Raw genomic sequence first — 20,713 nt, forward strand, 5'->3', positions numbered from 1 at the left:
GAGTTGTATAAATCAGATGGTGATTTATACACCATCCTTCCCAGCCACGTTTGCTGGGCCCTGGTGTACTCTAACTGGGCTAGTTTAACTAGAGTCTTAAAACAAGACGCCTTGACTGCACCTATGTTCCCAACAGAAAAGCTCTATTTAAAAAAAACACAAGTTTTAGACTTATTCAAAATGTTTTTGAAAAAAACGTTAAATAAATTTAACCTACTAATGCAAATCACCCTGAACATTTTTTTTTAACCAATTTGTTTGAAAACTTTCATGTGCTAATTTCTTTTTCTTCAAATGTGTTCATTGCCATTGCAAGTTATTAACACAGACTCTACTCTGACTTTACATCAAGTTCAGCCAAATTTTGTTATGTAAGACCATTCCTTTGGTTATCTAAGCTTCTGAACCCCCAAACCACTAAAGCTTTCTGCCTCTGCTAAACTAATAAGCCCCACAAAGTGGTGCAGGTGGGACGGGGACTTGGGAGGAAACGCAGGTGTGGATTTGGCTTTCCATCCATCTTGTTTTGCCGAAAGATTCAGAGATGTGTAGGTTTATCATTCTCTCTCTAAACTGAAATACATTAACACTTAGTGTCACTTTCTTTGTTTTTTTTTTTCATGTTCCTTGGAGTCTTGCACTACTGTCTCCTCATTGAAAGAAGCAGTCACCTCCTCCAGGCTGGCCTCCAGAGGGAAATACCTTCTGTCTGCACCACTAGAGATGCTGAGCCCTTCTCAGACTGGCAGATACACCACCAGCTCCATATTTCTTGTCCCCTGTTGGGAGGGAACCTGAAGGGTTTTGTGCCTTCTCCAGGTCCTGCAAAGCCAGGCTGGGAGCTGACAGCCTCCTGCTCGCCTTCCCTAGGGTCCTGCTGAACGCTCAGGCTCGTGCACTTTCTCCCAATCCCGCTGTCTGACACCTGCCAAGGCTCGCGCCCACCACCCTCAGGGTTGCACACAGAGCGCCAGCCACCGGACGAGGGGATGCAGGTGAGGTGTGCAGCATTGGGGGGGTGCCCGTGCGCCAGTTGGGGAGATCCTAGGTCAGGGTGTCTCTGATGGCTCGGGGTTGGGCTTCCTGTTGGATTTCGTGCGATACACGTCCCTCTGATGCCCTCCCAGAGGCCAGCCTGCTGCTCTCTCTGTCCCCAGCCCCCTCCGCTAGTGGTGCATCACACCTCAACATCTGGGATGGGGGAGAAGGAAGTGGGCAGTGCCCCCACGCAGCTGGGGAAGGCAAGTGCTCATGCACAGGCTCTCACTCTCCCCTTCGCGAGAAATCACTGGGAGAAGGGCTCTCTTGGCCCTGGGGTAGAGGTCACAGGTGAAGTGAGTCTTCCTCGTGAGATAGGACAGGACCTGGAACCTTTGCTGCAGTGCTTGCACCTGGAGAAGTGTCTCCTGAGCCACAAAATATAAAGAAACTATAAGTGACCAAAAATAACGACATGCCTGTGCAATTGGGGCAAATTACGGACAAGAAGATACAAGGACCAAAAAGCCCAAGTGCCACTTCTGAAGAGCCAGGAGCAAAAGCAGGGTACTGCACACGCCCCCTGCACTCAACACCACCACAGGGGTGGGCAAACCACCTAAGCCACCCCTCCTGCCGGACCCCTGGACCCGCCCCTACCCTCACCCCATGTAAGAAACCAGCCCATCCCACCTCGGGGAGCGAGCAAGGGAACCCATCACTTGTTCACGCTCCCCGTGCTGCAGCAGGGACCCCAATAAAGCCTTGCCTGCATTTCTTGTCTGCCCTCTAATCAATGTCTATTGATTAAGAAGGCCAAGATCTCTGGTCGGTAACACTCTTACCCTCTTCAGTGCATCCAATCTCATGCTGGAACTTCTCCACTGCCCTCCCCAGACCCCCACAAAGGCCCTCTTGTCAGTGGATGATTGTCAACATGGGTGTTCTTTGTGGGGAAGATGGGAGAAAACCCTTATTCCATCATTTCGATGCTGTCCTTCTCGGTAAATGATGTTTTCATGTCATGTGGGGCTTTCCTTTGCCTGAGACTTGCCTGGTCCGAGGCACACAAAGGCTTGGGAGTACCGGGCCTAGGTTTTCTTCTATCTTCTTTTTACTTCCATCATTAAGAAGCATCTTTGGGGCTTATAGGCGAGATGCCAAGAAAAGTCACCTCGGAGTTTTATCCTGTTACCGTCCCTCTACATGAAGCTCCCTCCTTGAACTAGAGAAACATAGCACAGTGGAATCTGGGACACAGCAACCCGTACCACCTGTGGCCTCCACCTTCTTGTAGAAACAGTCCTGGGCATGTCCTCCTGGGGACAGCCTCTCCTGTCCAGGCTGAAGTCCTTGAGGGTCAGTCAAAGTCCCTCAGTCAAGGCTCCCTGCCAAAAAGGACACCCGAGCTTGTGCTCCGCGATGGCCCAGAATCTTCTTCACACAGTATTCCCAAAGGGCTTCGCTGAAGGAAGAGAATAATCCCCCAAATTCAAAATGGAAAAGGACCGGCTTCTTTCAAATCTTGACTCTTGCTGACTTAGATATTAGAGTGGACTGCAAAATAAATAGAAATTTAAAGTTGTGTTTTTTAAAACAACATTTCTGAGAAATACAAAGATGATGTGGTACATATAGAGGGATCTGAGAAAAATCAGTGATTCACCCCTGCTTCAGAATCAGGAAACTAAGCTTAGGGAGGGAGGGTAAGTGACTCATTGAAGGGCATACACTTACATAAGGATGGAAATTATATTTTTATATAATGCAAATATACACACATAATGATATATATTTATTCACATATAAATATATTTTATACACATAATTATATATTTATTTACATAAATATAAAATATTTATACATGCAAATATATATATAATTATGAATTTTTATAGAGAGAGACTATATTATATATATGTATATAATTCCCTACATATATAATTCCATGTATATACATATAAAATTCCCAAGCTAGTGTTTATGCAATACCAGGCTACCTTTACAGAGAAAGGCATGGATTGGTTTTCTCTAGGAGGCCCGTTTGTCAAGCTTTACTAAGGGACTGGTGGGTCTGTCTCTGAGAAGCTTAACTTGAATGAGACATGGCATGGATAGGTTTCTTTTTGAAAAAGTATTATTGTTTACTTGAAATTTGAAAATAAAATAAACGTAATTTGAAAATTAAATAGCACACATTAAAGAAATGGACAGTTCTGAATACATGTATTTGATTTTGTTTAATTGGCCTTTCAAATCAGCCAGCTTATTTGAGATAGTAAATTTCACATCCTCAAGGTGAAATGTGATCATGTATTTTGGAGATCAACTCTTTTTTTTATTTAATTTTTATATTGAAGTATAGTTGATTTACAATGTTCTGCCAGTTTCTACTGTACAGCAAAGTGACTCAGTTATACACATACAGACATTCTTATATATATTCTTTCCCACTATGGTCTATCACAGGATATTGAGTATAGTTCCCTGTGCTGCACAGTAGGACCTTGTTATTTATCCATCCTAAATATAATAGCTTACGTCTGCTAACCCCAAACTCCCAATCCTTCCCTCCCCCACCCCCCACCCCTTTGGCAACCACAAATCTGTTCTCTATGCTTGTGAGTCTGTTTCTGTTTGGCAGATAAGTTCATTTGTGTCATATTTTAGATTCCACATATAAGTGATATCATATGGTATTTGTCTTTCTCTTTCTGACTTACTCCACTTAGTATGATAATCTCTAGTGGCATCCATGTTGCTGCATATGTCATTATTTCATTATTTTTTATGGCTGAGTAAATACTCCAATGTATACATGTACCATATCTTCTTTATCCATTCATCTGTCAATGGACATTTAGGTTGTTTCCATGCCTTGGCTATTGTGAATAGTGCTACTATGAACATAGGGGTCCATGTATCTTTTTTTTTTTAATTCTTTATTAGAGTATAATTGCTTTACACTATTGTGCTGTTGTGCCTGTTTCCGCTGTATAACAAAGTGAGTCCCCTGTATTTAAACATATGTCCCCTCCCTCTTGAGCCTCCCTCCCACCCTCCCTATCCCACCCCCTCTAGATAATCACCAATCATTGAGTTGATCTCCCTGTGCTATGCAGCAGCTTCCCACTAGCCATCTATTTTACATTTGGTAGTGTATATGTTAATGCTACTCTCTCATTTTGTCCTAGCTTCCCCTTCCCCCCTCCCTGTGTCCTCAAGTCCGTTCTCTACATCTGTCTCTTTATTCTTCCCCTGCCACTGTGTTCATCAGTACCATTTTTTTAGATTCCATATATATGCGTTAGCATACAGTATTTATTTTTCTCTTTCTGACTTACTTCACTCTGTATGACAGGCTCTAGGTCCATCCACCTCACTGCAAATAACTCAATTTCATTCCTTTTTATGGATGAGTAATATTCCATTGCATATATGTGCCACATCTTCTATATCCACTCATCTGTTGATGGACATTTAGGTTGCTTCTATGTCCTGGCTATTGTAAATAGTGCCTCACTGAACATTGGGGTACATGTATCTTTTTGGATTATGGTTTTCTCAGAGTATATGCCCAGGAGTGGGATTGCTGGATCATATGGTAGTTCTATTTTTAGTTTTCTGAGAAACCTCCACACTGTTTCCCATAGTGGCTGCACCAGCTTACATTCCCACCAAGAGTGCAGGAGGGGTCCCTTTTCTCCACTCCCTTGCTAACCTTTGTTATTTGTAGCCTTTTTAATGATGGCCATTCTGCCTGGTGTGAGGTGGTACCTCATAGTAGTTTTGATTTTCATTTCTCTAATAATTAGTGATGTTGAGCATCTTTTTATGTGCATATTGGCCATCTCCAGAGACACAGACAACTTAAGTGAGGTCCCAAGGTAGGTGATGATCTTTGATAAACACATGAATATATAGACATCCCTCATTATCCATTCCATTGATGGAGATGTCAGTAAGAAAAATTAAGGGCAACAAATCGTGAAAAGGACAGGCAATGGCTTTGGTTGGGCAGCAGGAAAGTTGACCAATCCCAGGATCAGGGAGGGAGGGACCTTTGGGACCCAGCTAGAAACTGGTGGGATTCCCTGCAGCCAGTGCACAGGAAAGTTACCTACAACTGAGGACTCGACACTGAAGTGCTTTTGTGGTTTTTATTCTAAATCATCCCAGTCCTCCACCTACAAAAATGTCTGAAATCAGAATTAATTTATGCAACACAGGGAAAACCAAAATGCACCAAAATTGTATAATATTTTCTTTTACAAAGAAAGACGGCTTCAAGAGGCAAATTCTCCAGTCATCCGGTCTGACTGCTAAGGCAATTAAATAGGCGTGGGAGCAGGGCTGGGGGGAGGTGGGAGGTGGTTGCTGCGAAGGAGGGCTGTGGACCAGATTCTCTCCCAGGGAGAAAGAGAAATCACAGATTTTCCATAAATCTCCTCTTCTGGCAATTTAAAAACCAGAAGGAGATAACTGAGTGATAGCCCCAACCATGCCTGTCTTTGCAGTGACTAAGCCATGGCCACCACCCCTCCAATCAGCTGGAGGGAGTCTCCTTTCTCTTGTCATGAAATCACAGTCATTAGTCCCCTCAGTATTATCACGTGACACAGTAGCATCAGATGATTCTGTTACAGACAGAGATGAGGAGCAGCAGGTCTTGCTCTGTCCCAGAAATACTACGCCCCCCCCCACCCCCTTTGCTTCCATGGTGAACTAAATTGAAGAAGCTTGGACTCCACCACAGACCACAGCTTTCAGACAGGGATGCTCCCCCAGCCCACAATGAGAACAGTTTCCTTCCTGTGCACTGATGTTTGCAAGTGGACCCAGGCACGAGGAGGTAGATGGTCCTTTCAGATGCTCTTCTTGCTCATCTGCCTGTTGACCTTAAGAGAATGTCCTCTGTAACTGAAGCCTGAGCGCTGAATAATTGCCCTCTCCAAGACCCAAGCCCCAAAGCCAAGTTTCCCTGCATATCTTGCTCTCTGGCCACAAACGTGGTCTGTCTCAGCCTTTCTGCCTAGAGAGGAAAGATGAGGACAGTCCCTGTCCTTTTCCAGCTCATCCTCTCAGATGACTCCAAGGTCAGAAGGATTTTCCATCCTGCAGAGAACAGACTGAGTTTTCAAAGAGAGCAGAATTTTTTGTTTTTTGAGCTACAGCCCCTATCAGGCACAAATGTTGAACCTGAAACTCCTTTAGTAGTGCCACCTGAAAAAAAAAATCACAGTACGCATGCTTGAAAAATGGAATTTGCTCTTCTAAGAGTTACTTGCCTACACAGTTTTCAACGGTAACTATTTTTCTCAACTCCTAGCTAAATTTCAACCACTCTGTGTTCATTTCCTCACCTGCTTACCTTTTCAAAGGGATTTCTCCTACTACGTGGGGGAGATTCCCTCATGCAATCCCACCTGATCTTCAAGGGACCCCCGACTCTCCCAGCCTGTTGTCCACACCCTGATGTACATATGATCTGCATCTCTCATCTTCCTCAGTGTCCAGCTAGACTGCACCTGATGTTCCATTTAACTCTTCCACGAGGGTCTAGCTTATCTAAAATTAGTTTATAAATTCCTTGGGGACAAAAATATTTATTTGCCACCTCTTTCATATGTGTTGCATATGATTACCACGTACCCTCACATGTGGAAAATTATACACTTCTTTTTAAACTTGAAATAACTCCAAATGAAAAAGCAATACATATGAGAGTGCTGGTGATCCTTTCCAATTTGTACTTCATCCCTAGAAACTTGAGTTAAAGCCACTCATTTATTTGTTTCTGCTGGTCCGACATTTAGGGAAACTTTTATGCAAAACATAAGATCTAGAGACTTGGGGAAATGATTCCATTTCCTGAGCAGCTGACATTCTAACCTCATCTCTCGTACCTGATCAGCCCCTTGGCAAGGTATGCTTTTATCATCAAGATAGTAAGCATTTCATTGACTCGTCACTATGCGCTAGATACCAACCTGAGTGCTTTACACATTCATTGAATCCTCACCACAATCTAAGATAGGAACTGGAATCACCCTCATGTCACAAATGAACCAACCCAGGGATATGAAAACTGAGTACCTTGTTCAAGTTCATACAAACCTGCAATGGATAAAGCAAAAATGCAAATCCAAGATTTGTCTACACCGCTGTTACTCACTGTGGTCCCTTGCCCAGCAGTGGTGGCGGCCTGTGGGACTTGTTAGGGATGCAAATTCTCACTCCTGCCCTAGACTCACCAAATCAGAAGCCCTGGAGGTGGGGCCCAGAAATCTGGGCTTTAACAAAGTCTCAGGTCATTCTGATACACCAAGAGAGTCAGCAAACTTTTCCTATAGGGCCAGATAGTAAATATTTTGGAATTGCATCTCATATACAAAAGCAGCTATAGAGGATACATAAGCAAGGATGTGACTGGGTTCCAATAAAAGTTTATTTACAAAACCAGATGCCCAGCGATGGGACTGTAGTCTGCCCACTCCTGTAATTCTTGTATAAGTGTTCTGAGAGTAGTTTAGCAAAACGTTACCTTATTAAAGATAGGTTGTAATCTCTGAGTGAAAGTTTTATTTTGTTTTTTTATTGAAGTATAGTTGATTTACAATGACATGTTAGTTTCAGGTGTACAGAAAAATGATTCAGTTTTACATATACGTATATCCATTCTTTTTCAGATTCTTTTCCTTTAAAGTTGTTACAAAATATTAAATATACTGTAGTTCCCTGCACTCCACAGTAGGTCCTTGTTGATTATGTTTTTGTATGTATTAGTGTGTATATGTTGATCCCAAACTCCTAACTTATTAGGAGTAACCACAAGTTTGCTTTCTATGTCTGTGAGTCTGTTTCTCTTTTGCAAATAAGTTCATTTGCATCTTTTTATTTAGAATCCACATATAAGTGATATCATGTGATATTTGTCTTTCTCTGTCTGACTTACTTCACTTAGTATGATCATCTCTAGGTCCATCCATGTTGTTGCAAATGGCATTATTTCATTCTTTTTTATGGCTGAGTAGTATTCCATTGTATACATGTACCACATCTTCTTTATCCATTCATCTGTCAATGGACATTTAGGTTGTTTCCATATCTTGGCTATTGTAAATAGTGCTGCTATGAACACTGTATCTTTTTGAACTTATAGTTTTCTCCAAATATATGCCCAGGAGTGGTATTGGCAGGATCATATGGTAACTCTATTTTTAGTTTTTTAAGGAATCCCCATACTATTCTCCATAGTGGCTGCACCAGTTTACATTCCCACCTACCTTGTAAATGCTTTAATTAACAAAGGTTAGAGTGGTTCAGAAAAACATTTTATAAAATTTTGTCAATTTTCCTTTTAATTAACTTGCCCAGTGAAAAATTATAGGAATGTTTTTGACAAATCAACTTTCCTACAGATGACAGATTAAAACTTTTCTTGTTTACTAGCCTTTAAGCTTTAAGTTAATTTCATGTAATAAAGTCCCTAACCCTAAGTGGATTTTCAAGAGAGGATTTTTTATAGCACTATTTTGTAAATTAAGGTAATACTTGTATGTGAAAGAAAATTCAAACTATAAAGAGAGAAGTAAAAGCTCAATTAACCCACCTTTCCTGTGCCCACCCTCACATTCATTCACCAGAGGTAAGAGTTGATTTTTAGCTCTTCTGTTGATGACCGTGGTAACAGTACATGTCTACTTGTATTTCCTGAGTCCATTCTTCTTTCACAAAAGGTAAGAAATTTTGTGCACCTGCACTACTTCCCACCTCACCTCCTGCTTCAATCATCCAATTTTGTTAGTTTTACTATTTTTTGTCACAATTTATGTATTTACTTCAGTTAGTGATTATGACAATATCATCAGTACTTTGTCCACTTATTAATTCTAAAATTTTAATCTCATAAGACAGTACTTATAACATTATGATTACAGGCAGACCTCAGAGATATTGTGGGTTCAGTTCCAGACCATTGCAATAAAGCAAATATCACAGTAAAGTGAGTCACGTGAATTTTTTGGTTTCCCAATGCATATAAAAGTTATGTCCACACTATACTATAGTCCATTAAGTGTGCAATAGCATTATGTCTAAAAAAGATGAACATGCCTTAATTGAAAAATACTTTATTGGTAAAAAGCACAAACCTTCACCAAGTCACCCCAGTAACATCAAAGATCACTGATCACAGATCATCATAACAAATACAACCATGAAAACATTTAAAATATTGCAGTAAACACCAAAATGTGACACAGAGACAGCAAGTGAACAAACACTGTTGGGAAAATGGTGCCAAGAGACTTGCTTGAAACAGGATTTCCACCTTATCTATGAAAAGTAATAAAGCAAAGAACAAGAAAAGGAGGTCTGCCTGTATTTACATATTATTCCAGGAAGAATTAAGTAACATTACTGAGCCCACAGAGAAGGAAAAGTAACCAATCCTAGGTCACAAACCACAGCCACTTTAAGGAGAATGTTCCAGACTCCCAGATCATGCTCAGCTGCCCTTGTTTCTTCTACCTCATCTCACCCTCACTTACTCCTTTTTTGTTTTGCTCAAACAAAACTTCTTGAGTATTTTTTTTTTCATATAAGGTGCCTGGTTATGAAACTTTCTGAGTTTTTGCTTGCCTGAGAATGTCCTTATAGTGCCCTCATCTTTGGTTGACAGTTTAGCTAGGTATCGAATTCTATGTTCAAAATCAGGGGTTGGAAAACTATGGCCCACCTGTTTTTGTAAATGAAGTTTTGTGGAAACACAGCCATGCTTGTTCACTTATGTACCGTTATGGCTGCTTTCGTGCTACAATGGCTGAATTGAATAGTTGCAAAAGACACCACCTGACCCACAAAACATGAAATATTTACCATCTTGCCTCTTCCAGAAAAAGCCTGTCTACCTTTACTTAAAATTGTTATATCTCAGAACGTTGAGGCTCTGCTTCATTGTTTCTTGCTGATGAGAACTCTGAAGGCTCTGTGTTATTGCCTTATGTTGATGTCAGACTGATTATTAGGCATCTATAATAAACTTGTTCTTTTCTCTCTGGAAACTCTTTTGGATTTTTTTCTTTATCTTTGTGTATACCTCAAGTATCACCAGGTTTTGTTTTACTTTTAATTTACCTTTTTCAGTATTTAGTGGGACTTTTGCAATTAAAGATTCACATCTTCCTTTACATAAGGCAATTTCCCTCTATTATTTTTTTATATATCCCCTTCATTTTCTATGTTAGCTATTTCTTTCCTGTGAGATGGATGTAGAATCTCTGGTTGCATCCTCATACTTGGTAACTTTTCTCTCATTCATCTTTTTTGTCTTTTTGCTCTATATACTAGAAGAGTTCCTTCATTTTTTCCAAGATATTTCTTTAGTCATATCCAATATATTTTTTAATCAATTGATTTCTTATTTTAACAACCTTATTTTAACTATCAGAATTTCTTCTGGTTTTCTGATCCCTCTTGTGTCATAACAACTGATTATTTTAAGGACATAGTATCTTCCTGAATTACTCTGAGAATGCTGAAAAGAACTTTTAAAGTTCTTTTTAGCTCTCCGTGTTCTGTTTTCTTCAGGATTAGTTGTTCTATATGTTTATATGAATCCTTCTCTTTGAAGAACTCAGTATTGTCAAATACCTAGTGTTATATCTATGGCTGAAGGATGAAACTGTCCAGCACAAAAATATTGTTTCTCAGGACTCTGTTAAATGAGAGAGTTCCATGCAGCACCGGGTGAATAGAAGTGTTGACTGGTAGGATTCCTGATTGTACAGAGCAGGCAATCAGAGACATCCCCCCACCCACCCACTCACCCACCAGACTTGCTTGGGGCATGAAGAACTTAGGCAGATGTGTCCAGGCAAAGCGTCCTTATCCCAGCATTTGCAATGGAAGCCCAGAGTCACCTCCAGCTTTGTTCTTTAGACCCAGCACCCACACTGCCTTACTCTTCAGCCTTTAGGAGCTATTTGGTTTGATCCAAGTGACACAATTTGTCCATGTTTGTTCAGAAATTGACGAGTGAAGTAGAGAAGGGAGTTCTAGCTGAAGAAAGGTGTCTCAAAGATCTGAATTCAGAATGTTAAATAAACACTGTAATGAATATCCCGCCCCCCCAACCCCCGCTTCTTGTCCTTTGTGTCTGATAACTCCAAGCTTGGAGCTTCTCCAGCCGCCCTTATCTCTGGAATCCCCCTCTCTGTTATTTTTCTTTTGTTTGCTTTTCATATAAGTGCATCTGCTTTCTATCTACTAGTATTTACTCACACTCTGTGGTTCCTTTATTGATATCCAGATTGTCATGGCTTCATTAGATAGATTTATGGATGGACAGACAATGGACAGTTAACCATTTCAGTCTTTCAATAGGACCTTGAGAAAGGGTGAAGTTTGATGTATATGTTCTTGAACCAGACACTCAGCAAAGTTTAAAGTGTACAGAGTTGGTTTGGGGGCCATCTTTACCTTTCCCTCTTTCCACCCTATCCAATTGTATTTTCAGGACATTATATGATAAATACATATACAATAAACATATCTCCTAAGAAATACTTCTTTTAAATACATACACATGCAAAGATAATGGGAAACCTTAGAAATTAAAATTTAATAGAAACGAAAGTCTTGGGCTTTAAAACAAATGAGTTCTCACTTGAGAATTTTAGCCACCATGAATGAGCAAACATTCAAACACTTTATGGACATTTTCCTCTTATGGGGATTTTCATTGACTTAGATCGATGAATTCTTGCTCTGAACATCCCTGAACCCCAATACGTCTATCCATCAGATGAACTAATGACTTTTTGGTGATATTTATGATTAACTAAAGAAGCCAGGTAAATTTTAAGAAAGGGCATAGACCAGACCAAACTAACCACATCAAGGTAATTCTAGACGTCTCATTTTTCAAAATGTCTAATACTGTAGGAATATTTTAAAGTGCATGGAAAAGAAATAGTGATAAATCTACATATATTTCAAACAAACTTCTAAACCAAAGAGTTTGCATCATCATAAATAATACCTTATCCAGATGTGAAAATACCTGAACCAGAATACACAGAATTGGAAAAGATAAAGGTGGCAAACAGACGTAAACAAACAATTCTAGGGTAACGACTAAAAGAAAATCACGTTTGGATTTTAAACTCTCACTTTTGTTCTGAATAGAAAAGAAAACATAAGCTCACACTCGCAGTTGAATCTTGGCATTGTGATTTCATCCATTATTCAAAATATCCTTGATTTTATTGTAACAGATGTATATTGCAATGCATTCGTGTAAGTTGTTATGAATGGCAACTGTAGAACCATTAAGGTATAGGAACTTTTTTAAAAAGTTGGCAGTTGATAACATTCTTTTGTCCCTTTAGCTTTGCAAAGAAATAGAAAAGTAATTTCTTAGCTCTCAAACCCATCTTAAATTCTGAACATTTTTGACGCTGAAGTTGTTCTTGTCTCTCTTTAAGCATGTGGGAGCACACACACCCCTTGCTTTTCATATCAATTGTTGGGTGGACAAAGCCTATGGTCAGATTCAACCACGCTCCACAGTTATCAAGCATGACAAAGCTGGAAGGGAAACATCTGGTCCAAGGCTGCTGCTTGCCTTTGTAGCAGAGAATTTCCTTTGATCTCCAGCTAGAGCCCTCTATTGAGTCTAGCAGATCAATTAGTTAATAGACTTTTCCCACTAGTAGTCCCACTAGCTGACTACCTAGGATTGAAAGAAGTTCTATTTACCAGTCCTTCGTTTCCCCTTTTACTTTAGGCAGATCCTTGTTTCCCTTGAAATGACATAATTATTAAACCACTTCAGTCACTGCTGTGATTAACTGTTCCCTCTTTTCATTGGTTCCATTCTCATGCTGAAACCCCTCAGTGGGTTTTAAACACACCGCTCAATGGCTACAGTTTCATTCTGCGCTACAATTAAGGATAGGAACAGCTTGAAATACCATTATTAAAACCAACATCTTTCCAGGTTTTCCTAGTTCCCTTGGGGAATTGGAATTATCATCTTATATCTATTTCTCCAAAAATTCAGGGAAGTAGTATTACATTTTCACCTGGATTTCATTCCAACAAGCCTAGTTAATTTTCCTTATATTACAAAGATTGGTTCTAAGAATTTAAACAAACATATATTATCTTTCCCTAAGAATTTTTTTATCCCGTTTACAATAACATTACTATTTAGGAAAGAATTGTTACCTTCAGGAAACCAAACTGAATTATTTGAGGTCTTACATATAGAATTTCAATGAGCTTTAATGATTTTAGGGGGGTCAAAACATTATATAGTATAATGTTTTGAGCCCCCTAAAAAACTATGGTTTTTCACCTGAACACAAGACCATTATCTTGTACTATTTTAATCAGTCCCCAAACTGCTCTAAAATAGTTCCTTTTCTTAAAAACAAGATTAGACAATTGACTGTACTTTTCAGGCACAATGATGCCAGCCGTGCCCAGGAGACAGACACACAAGGCTCTGGCAAGCTGCTGTTTGCTGCTCAGTGCGTTTCACTGTAAGAAACTCCAGTCTGAGACCCCAGTCTGATCTACATGCGAGGACCAAAACCAAACTGGCCGTGATGATACCAACCTGGGGAGAAAACACAGCTCCCAAGCGCCCAGCAACACACAGGCAGAGCAGAGCGCTGCTCCTGGAGGAAGTTGCAAAGCAAATTTCAGGAGGCAGAATGCAATTATACCCTTTGGAGTTTGGCATGGATGGGACGATGGAACAGTGCTGTCCTTTGTCCCCAAAAGAAAGCATGCCAACAGATCTATGACAGACACAGCCAGAAACATGAGGAAGGAGCCTGGAGTCTTGTTTGTTTTCAGTGCCCCATTTTTCACCTCCTTAAATAACCGATTCCAATGTCCTCAGAAAATTGGAACAGTCCTCAACGTTTATGCCACATTACTACCACTTAGAATGCTCTTTGGAAGAGGCTAATATAAATGCTCAGTGAAGTCCTGTGAGCTGCTGTCTCTGAGCCCAATTAAAATGCAGAAAACTCAGAGCACCGGTCTCCCAGACCTGCCCTGCAGGAAGCTCTACCCCAGGCGTTAATACGGAACCTTCCTCAGGCCACCTTGGATGGGAACTACCAATGTCACTGTTCTCAAAAATAGAAGTAAGGCAGCTGCAGACTCCAAAGGCTGTCTGACAGCTCATTTCCATAAACTTCATAATAATTAACACTTGTGATTAAGGTTGTAGGGGATTAACTGCTGAGTGTTGGTCTTGACAGGGCCGCCACTAAGTAGCTTGCAAGAATTATTAAATGTCGGTTAGCTGCTTGGTTTATGCCAAAGTACACCCTCAAGGGCAACAAGGCCAGGACAAAGCAGAAGCTCGCCTTGGACTCTCAGCAGCTCTGCCGTCCCCACCCCGTGTTTACTGAGCTCTCTTTTCACTCCCTTGCTTAAGGCAGCCTTGACATGACTCCCCTTCCCACTCTCTCCTTCCTGTTGGCTCTTCTGAGAAGGTCATCAACCTAAATGACTTCACGCCAGTATCTGACACTTACTCCTTCTAACGTCTTTGACCTTGGTCCAGCTAGCACCCCAGTGACAACCTAACCAAGGTCGGTGGCCCTGACTGCAGGCACAACTTGCTGATGAAAACTAAGAGACAGAATTCCAGAAACCTCCAGCTTAACTCCAACCAACTCCTGAAACATGACTTTCAAATCCATCAGTTTCCAAAAGGAAAAAATCTCCCAATTTTCTCAATCATAGTTAGTCCTGAACCACCTAATACTGATATGTTATAGCTGATTGCGTGAAATAGACATCAAACCTAGACTCAGGTCTCCACGGTGATACCCCTTCCTTCAGAGTTTGTTTAGATAACAAATATCCTTCCCGAGGATGGAACTAGTGAATTTCTCTTTCCCAAGAACCACACTTCATCAAGGGGTCCGGGTCAAATTTTACGACGTGCAAACTCGGGAGGGAATAAACATCATTAGCAGTCAGCACATTTCTTACTCGTGCAGTTTTGTCACCTCCGGTAAAAATGTTTGGGTCACTTTCCTACAAAATGAGTAAAGTTGTGGTTCTAAGTTAGTCCGAAGTAAGTAAGGTCTTACTATCTGGTCTTTCAGGTCAACATTTTGCTGCCCCATTTTGATCTCTCTTTTTTTTTTTAGGAAAACCTTGAATTTCTTGAATTCAAAAAATGGAATGCTTAAAATAGGCAAGAGAATGTGCTTTACGTGACGGCCCCAAATCTGTTTGATTCCAAAACCCAGCATCTTCTCTCTCTCCCTCCCAATCGGCTGCTGTCGGAAATCCTTTGGAAAGACACTTATCTGGTGATGAGGCAGATTTTACTGCTTTCTGTAAACAAGAGCAAGGTACCAAAAGTTTTAATGATTTACTGGAGTCATACAGCGAATATGAAACAGCTGTACACGTGTCCTCTGTTTCTGTAAGGTCACAACCAAATGGAGCTCTTCAGGGAGGCTGCGGGTTAACCGGATGGGGTGACCAGAACATTCCACCCAGATGGAAGCAAGAAAGCCCCAGCCCCAGCCCCGACACTTTATGCTCCTGAATTGTCTCCTCAAGTGCCATCTCTGCTCTGTCCTTCCATCGTCTCTGGGAGCTTGTTCTCTAGTCGGGTCTGCGTGTCTGAACCTTCTCATTCCCTGTGTCACGGGAACATTCTGTGTGACGCTTATGCTCCCAGGTTTCATCACATAGGTACCAGCTGAGAGGCCTGCTTAGCATGTGCCTCTGGTTTATGGCCCCTGGAAAGCCCTCTGTGAAATCAGCCAGTCTTGAATGGGGCTCCTGCTTCCTGCTGTGGCCAAAGCAGTGTCCCCTATTTTCTACCTGAAGTTCATGATGCGTTGTTTCTTTTTCACACTTGTTCAAAATGCTTGTCTGATCTTTAAGGAGGACTTGTGAGTTGATGACATGAAATGTAAGTAAATACACTCAAGTCTAATTAGGGGAGACTCTGAATTTAAAACAAGCCTTAAAGGAAGACTAGAAGTTCCCCCACATCCCCAGGGTTTGGCTCGGAGGCTCTGTGACCCATAGCTCTAGAGTCCAGCCTCTGCTTGGCCCCAGATGGACCTCCTATGCACCAGGGGAGTCAGGACATTACTTTAACCCAGGATGGACACACACCTTCACTCTGACTGAACTAGTGCTTTTTAAAGGTGGAGAGGTATCACCTGGAAAAAAGATCCAAACAAGGTTCAAAGGTCAAATAGCTTTCCTTTTAGGCCTGTGTCTGAATGTTCTCATTTTTAATGGAAATGTACAAATTAATTTCTGTCTGATATTTATTTTATATACATCAATCATTAACAACTTTTCCGTCTGGGGCCTTAAACTATGGGAAAGCACGGGGTACCCAGGAAACCCTAACGTCTAGACTCAACCATGATGCTAACTACACAAGAGTCCTTGGGGAAGTGACACAGCCAATTGGGACTGCAGTTTACTTATCTGCAAAAGAAGCCCTTCACCAGGCTGATGTCCTAGGTCCCTGTACCCTCAGGGAAATCGAGCATCTCCATGCCAGCCTTGACACCTGCTGCCCCACGCCCAAAACAAAGTTTTGTGCAGGCGTCCCTGAAAAAGCACAGCACCACCTGGGAGGGATTCTTCACGTAGCCACTTCACTTTTCTCTCCATCATGGGACTATGACGATCCCTTTGCAAAGATGCCACCAACCCCAGAAACAGGAGAGAATCTGGAAGGCTGTTTCATAAACAAAAACATCCACATGTAAAAAGCCCTGCCTTGCAAAAACCAAGGTAAACATCTTTTGGACTTGCTGCTGTTGACAACATGTTTTCAATTTGCAACACAAATTCATCGGAAGCCTTTCTGCCAGGGAACCGGATGGCCCAGGGAACTGGTAATTGGTAATGAGTCCTGCAGCCTTGATACCATTCTGAATGGAGCCCAGCTAATAGTGAATTACCTGATGCTGCTGGAAACCTTTGCAACAAGAGCCAAACCCCTGGATTCAATCCCCAGCTTAAAACATGAGTTAAGACACAGTCTGATGGGCATTTATAAGGAGAGTTAGGACAGAGCCATGCACGGGGACAAAAGTGGACAATGAGAGAATGAACTAGGTGTTTCTGCCTTAAAGGCTGATGTTTTCCCCAAAAAAATTCCAAGGGAAATTTCCAAGGAATGTCAGGCCTAGAGAAATGGAATGAACGTCCACCTCACATTCTTAAATGGTCAAAAATTCCAGTCTTGCAGTTTTCATTTCTTCCTAATCCCTCTCCCGGTCCAGAGGGTCATACTATTTATGTAGCAATTTTCAAAGTGAAATAGCTTTTACTCTTTCCTTATTTGCTCTATGAGCCCAACTTGTCTTTAAAAAACAAAAGAAATTTGTCACTAGAGCTTTACAAACTAGCCAAAACCATGAATCTGCTTTTCCAAGTCTTACCAAGATGAGTTTGCACCTTAGGATCTGGGCTACAGCATTTTATTTTCAGTATTTTGTAGGCATCCTAGGGGAGCCATCCTAGGGGAACAGAACTTTTGCATCACTAGCTTTCCCTGGCGCTTCCAGCTCTATGTTTATATCACTCCTTTTCTTTTACACTCTGTGGTTTATAGTAGCAATAATTTCCCCTCCTATATAGTCTAACGAACAACCAATTAACAAAGGCCCAGAGCAGTAAGCATTCCTGGCTGCCCTGCCTAGTCAGTCATTAATTTGGTGAAGGAAGGACTAACAAACTCATAAAGAGGAACTTGAATTTTAGAAGTTAGTTCAATTTTACATTATTAAAAAGGAAAATGTAGTAAAAATAATAAGAGCTTTGCCAAAACTCTACGGCAAAGTCAATTAGTCTCACAAAGAGCCTGGGAGTCTGCGATCTGAACTTGCATTTGGAACCACTTAGCCTATTAAAACAACTCCAAGCTTCATCTCTCGCAAATCATATTTCAGTGCTCATGGCTGGATTCTAATGAGTAAAACTCTTTCACCATCCTTGATGCAGCACAATTTAAAGTATTCCTTGTGTCTGCAGATTTCAAATACACACGTGACTTCATATGTGCATATTTTCATGCCTATATATATGTACACACCTATGATATCAGTTTCACACGCTAAGCATAGTATTATACACTACATAGTAAAATACGTGCTGCATTATATATTGCTATGCTATATACTCTTAAGAGGCCTTTAAAAGAAAATTAATTTCAAACAGAAAAATAGCAACACTGATATTACAAGTCTATAGCAAAAATAAAATGCATTTTATTCAGAAGACAAATCGCTTTCACAATTTTACCATATTTCAAGCACAAGGAGATGCTGTTTCTTTAAGACTCTTTGGTAATCAACTAAAGACGTGTCATTTGTTTTTCAGGATACCACTATGGGCAATAAATATTTTGTTTCGCTCTGACTGATCAATGGGGAAAAGTTAAAATGCTAAGTGAGATTATTTTCATGGATGATTCTTGCAAAATCGTGTTTTCCAATCAATTATATTAACTAGCTGATAAACTTCTTTTAATGTATATATATGTATTGTAGTTCATTAAACCCCAACAAAAATCCTCCACATTTCTTAAATGAAAGTAAAGTTGCATCTTTTCAAACCCATGCCTCCCAATTCTTAGCCTCTATAAAAATTCCAAGCAATTTCTATAGGTTTTCCAAGGAAGATTCAGCTCTAATTAACTACAATTTTGTCCATATTTTGTTTTTCTCCTACATTGAAAGAATAGCAGGGGGTTAGCCCTGCAGAAAAGAAGATTATTAAAACTTTAATAACCTGAGCCTTTGAACCTTTCCAAATTCTTTACAATTTTCTCACATTTCCAGCCCAGATGTCTACATGGAGTTATAGCAAGTGCCAACATGAACTTTTTGTTTACAATTTTATTCACCTTATTTAGTACCTCCTTAAAAAAAAAAAAACACAGAGGAACACATAGTAATTTTATAGCTCTTCCAAGCAAAGGAATTTAGCTATTCTTAAAAATAAATTTGCAAGAATGATTTTTTATCCATTTTTAAGTTAGGTATTTCCAACAACACAACTGTTTCTTCCCTGCTGCTAGAGGTAAATTGTTAGGCAGCCTAGCAACGGTGGCCGGCCGGATCACAACACTCTTTTCAATTAAGCTACAAAACTTCAGACTACTGAAAAAACAGTTCACTTTGCAAACTTGAACTCTTGATATTGTTACAAAAGAAAGACCAAAAAGGAGGCATCCTTTAATTGCTTGCTGTTTCACCAAAGACAGGGATATTTGCAGACTATAAAAGCCCTCGTAGAATTGCCTTTCATAGACCTCAATATGGCAGCTGTGTTACCCCAACTCAAGATACTTGCAGCCCCCCAAGAGCCAATTATGACTTTTCTTTTAATAAAAGAACCCCAATTGTTCTAATGAACCCATTGCCACCTAATTGATTGCATTTCACAAGCATCTTTGCGTTGTAATCAAATGCTAGCATGTGAAATGTGAAGCAGATGCGTTGAAGGGTGCTTCCAGGAAGTTTCCTACAAGGAAGCCAGTGGACCATCTTCTTCCCTTCCTCTTTCTGCTGAATGGAATGTTAGTGTGATGGCTGGAACTTGAGCAGCCATTTTGGACCATAAGTCCAATGGAAAAAACTACAAAAGACAGAACACTGAGATATCCAAAGCTCCAGTCCCTAACATTTCCAGCTATGCAAGACCTACTTCCAGAGCTATTTTATATGTGAAAGAGAGATAACTTCACTGTTTAAGCCACTGTTATTTGGGGATGTTTGATTGTTTCCTGTGACAAAACCCAGCCCTAACTCACATATCACCTGATTGAAAGTTAGGCTTTATGTATAGCTATATTCTGCTAGTTGAGAAAGGAAAAAGGAGTCCCTGACAACTAAGATCCAGCCTGGTACTGTCAGCCAGGACTTGATGTTGCTAGAAGCTGCCACAGAATTCACAATTAAGCCTTGGCGTTGAAGTTAACATGAGCAATTTCACAAAACTTCAACCTCAGGCAAGGGTACCTGTGCGCATGAAGGATGAAGACAGAGCAAGACCACTCCATATCATGTCTGAGCACAGACAAAGCATGTACATCACCCAAGCTTCGAAGTTCCAAATATCCCCCATCCTAGCTAATGAGACTCTGTTCTTTACCAGTCACAGCTCTAGCATGGCTCCGTTTCTCCTGCCTTCTAGATAACATTTATTAAGATGCCCAATTATAGAATTAATTCACTTCCTGACAGCATCCAGTTCAGACCAAAACATTACCTCCTTGAATCCTTTCCCAAATTACCTAACACAGTCCAAATCCTATAATGTCCTATAGTGTCCTTTCTACCACCCTCCTACAGATACTCCACAGTGTGTTCTCCCCCCATTGCTAGGAGTCAGCAAGCCCAATTTGTTCAACTACAAGTGCGCTCCTGGAGGGCTCTGGCTGGTGGTCATCGATGTACCTATGCCTGTGTCTCCCTACAGCAGAAAACTCAGAATAAATCTACCATCACATCTATCCGTTAATTCAAATGATCCCACCTATGGAAAGCCCCAATTCTTCAACCGACTCCAAACATTAAAAAACCAAAACATCAATTTGTACTCATCAGACTCATTGAAATAATCTCTTTGTGGTATTGCCATAGCTTGAAACACACCGTCTGAACCCTCATGATGTACCGCATTTGCAGGAACTACAGCCAGTTCAAT

The sequence above is a fragment of the Hippopotamus amphibius genome, chromosome 4 (assembly GCF_030028045.1).
Source record: "Hippopotamus amphibius kiboko isolate mHipAmp2 chromosome 4, mHipAmp2.hap2, whole genome shotgun sequence".
NCBI lineage: Eukaryota > Metazoa > Chordata > Mammalia > Artiodactyla > Hippopotamidae > Hippopotamus > Hippopotamus amphibius.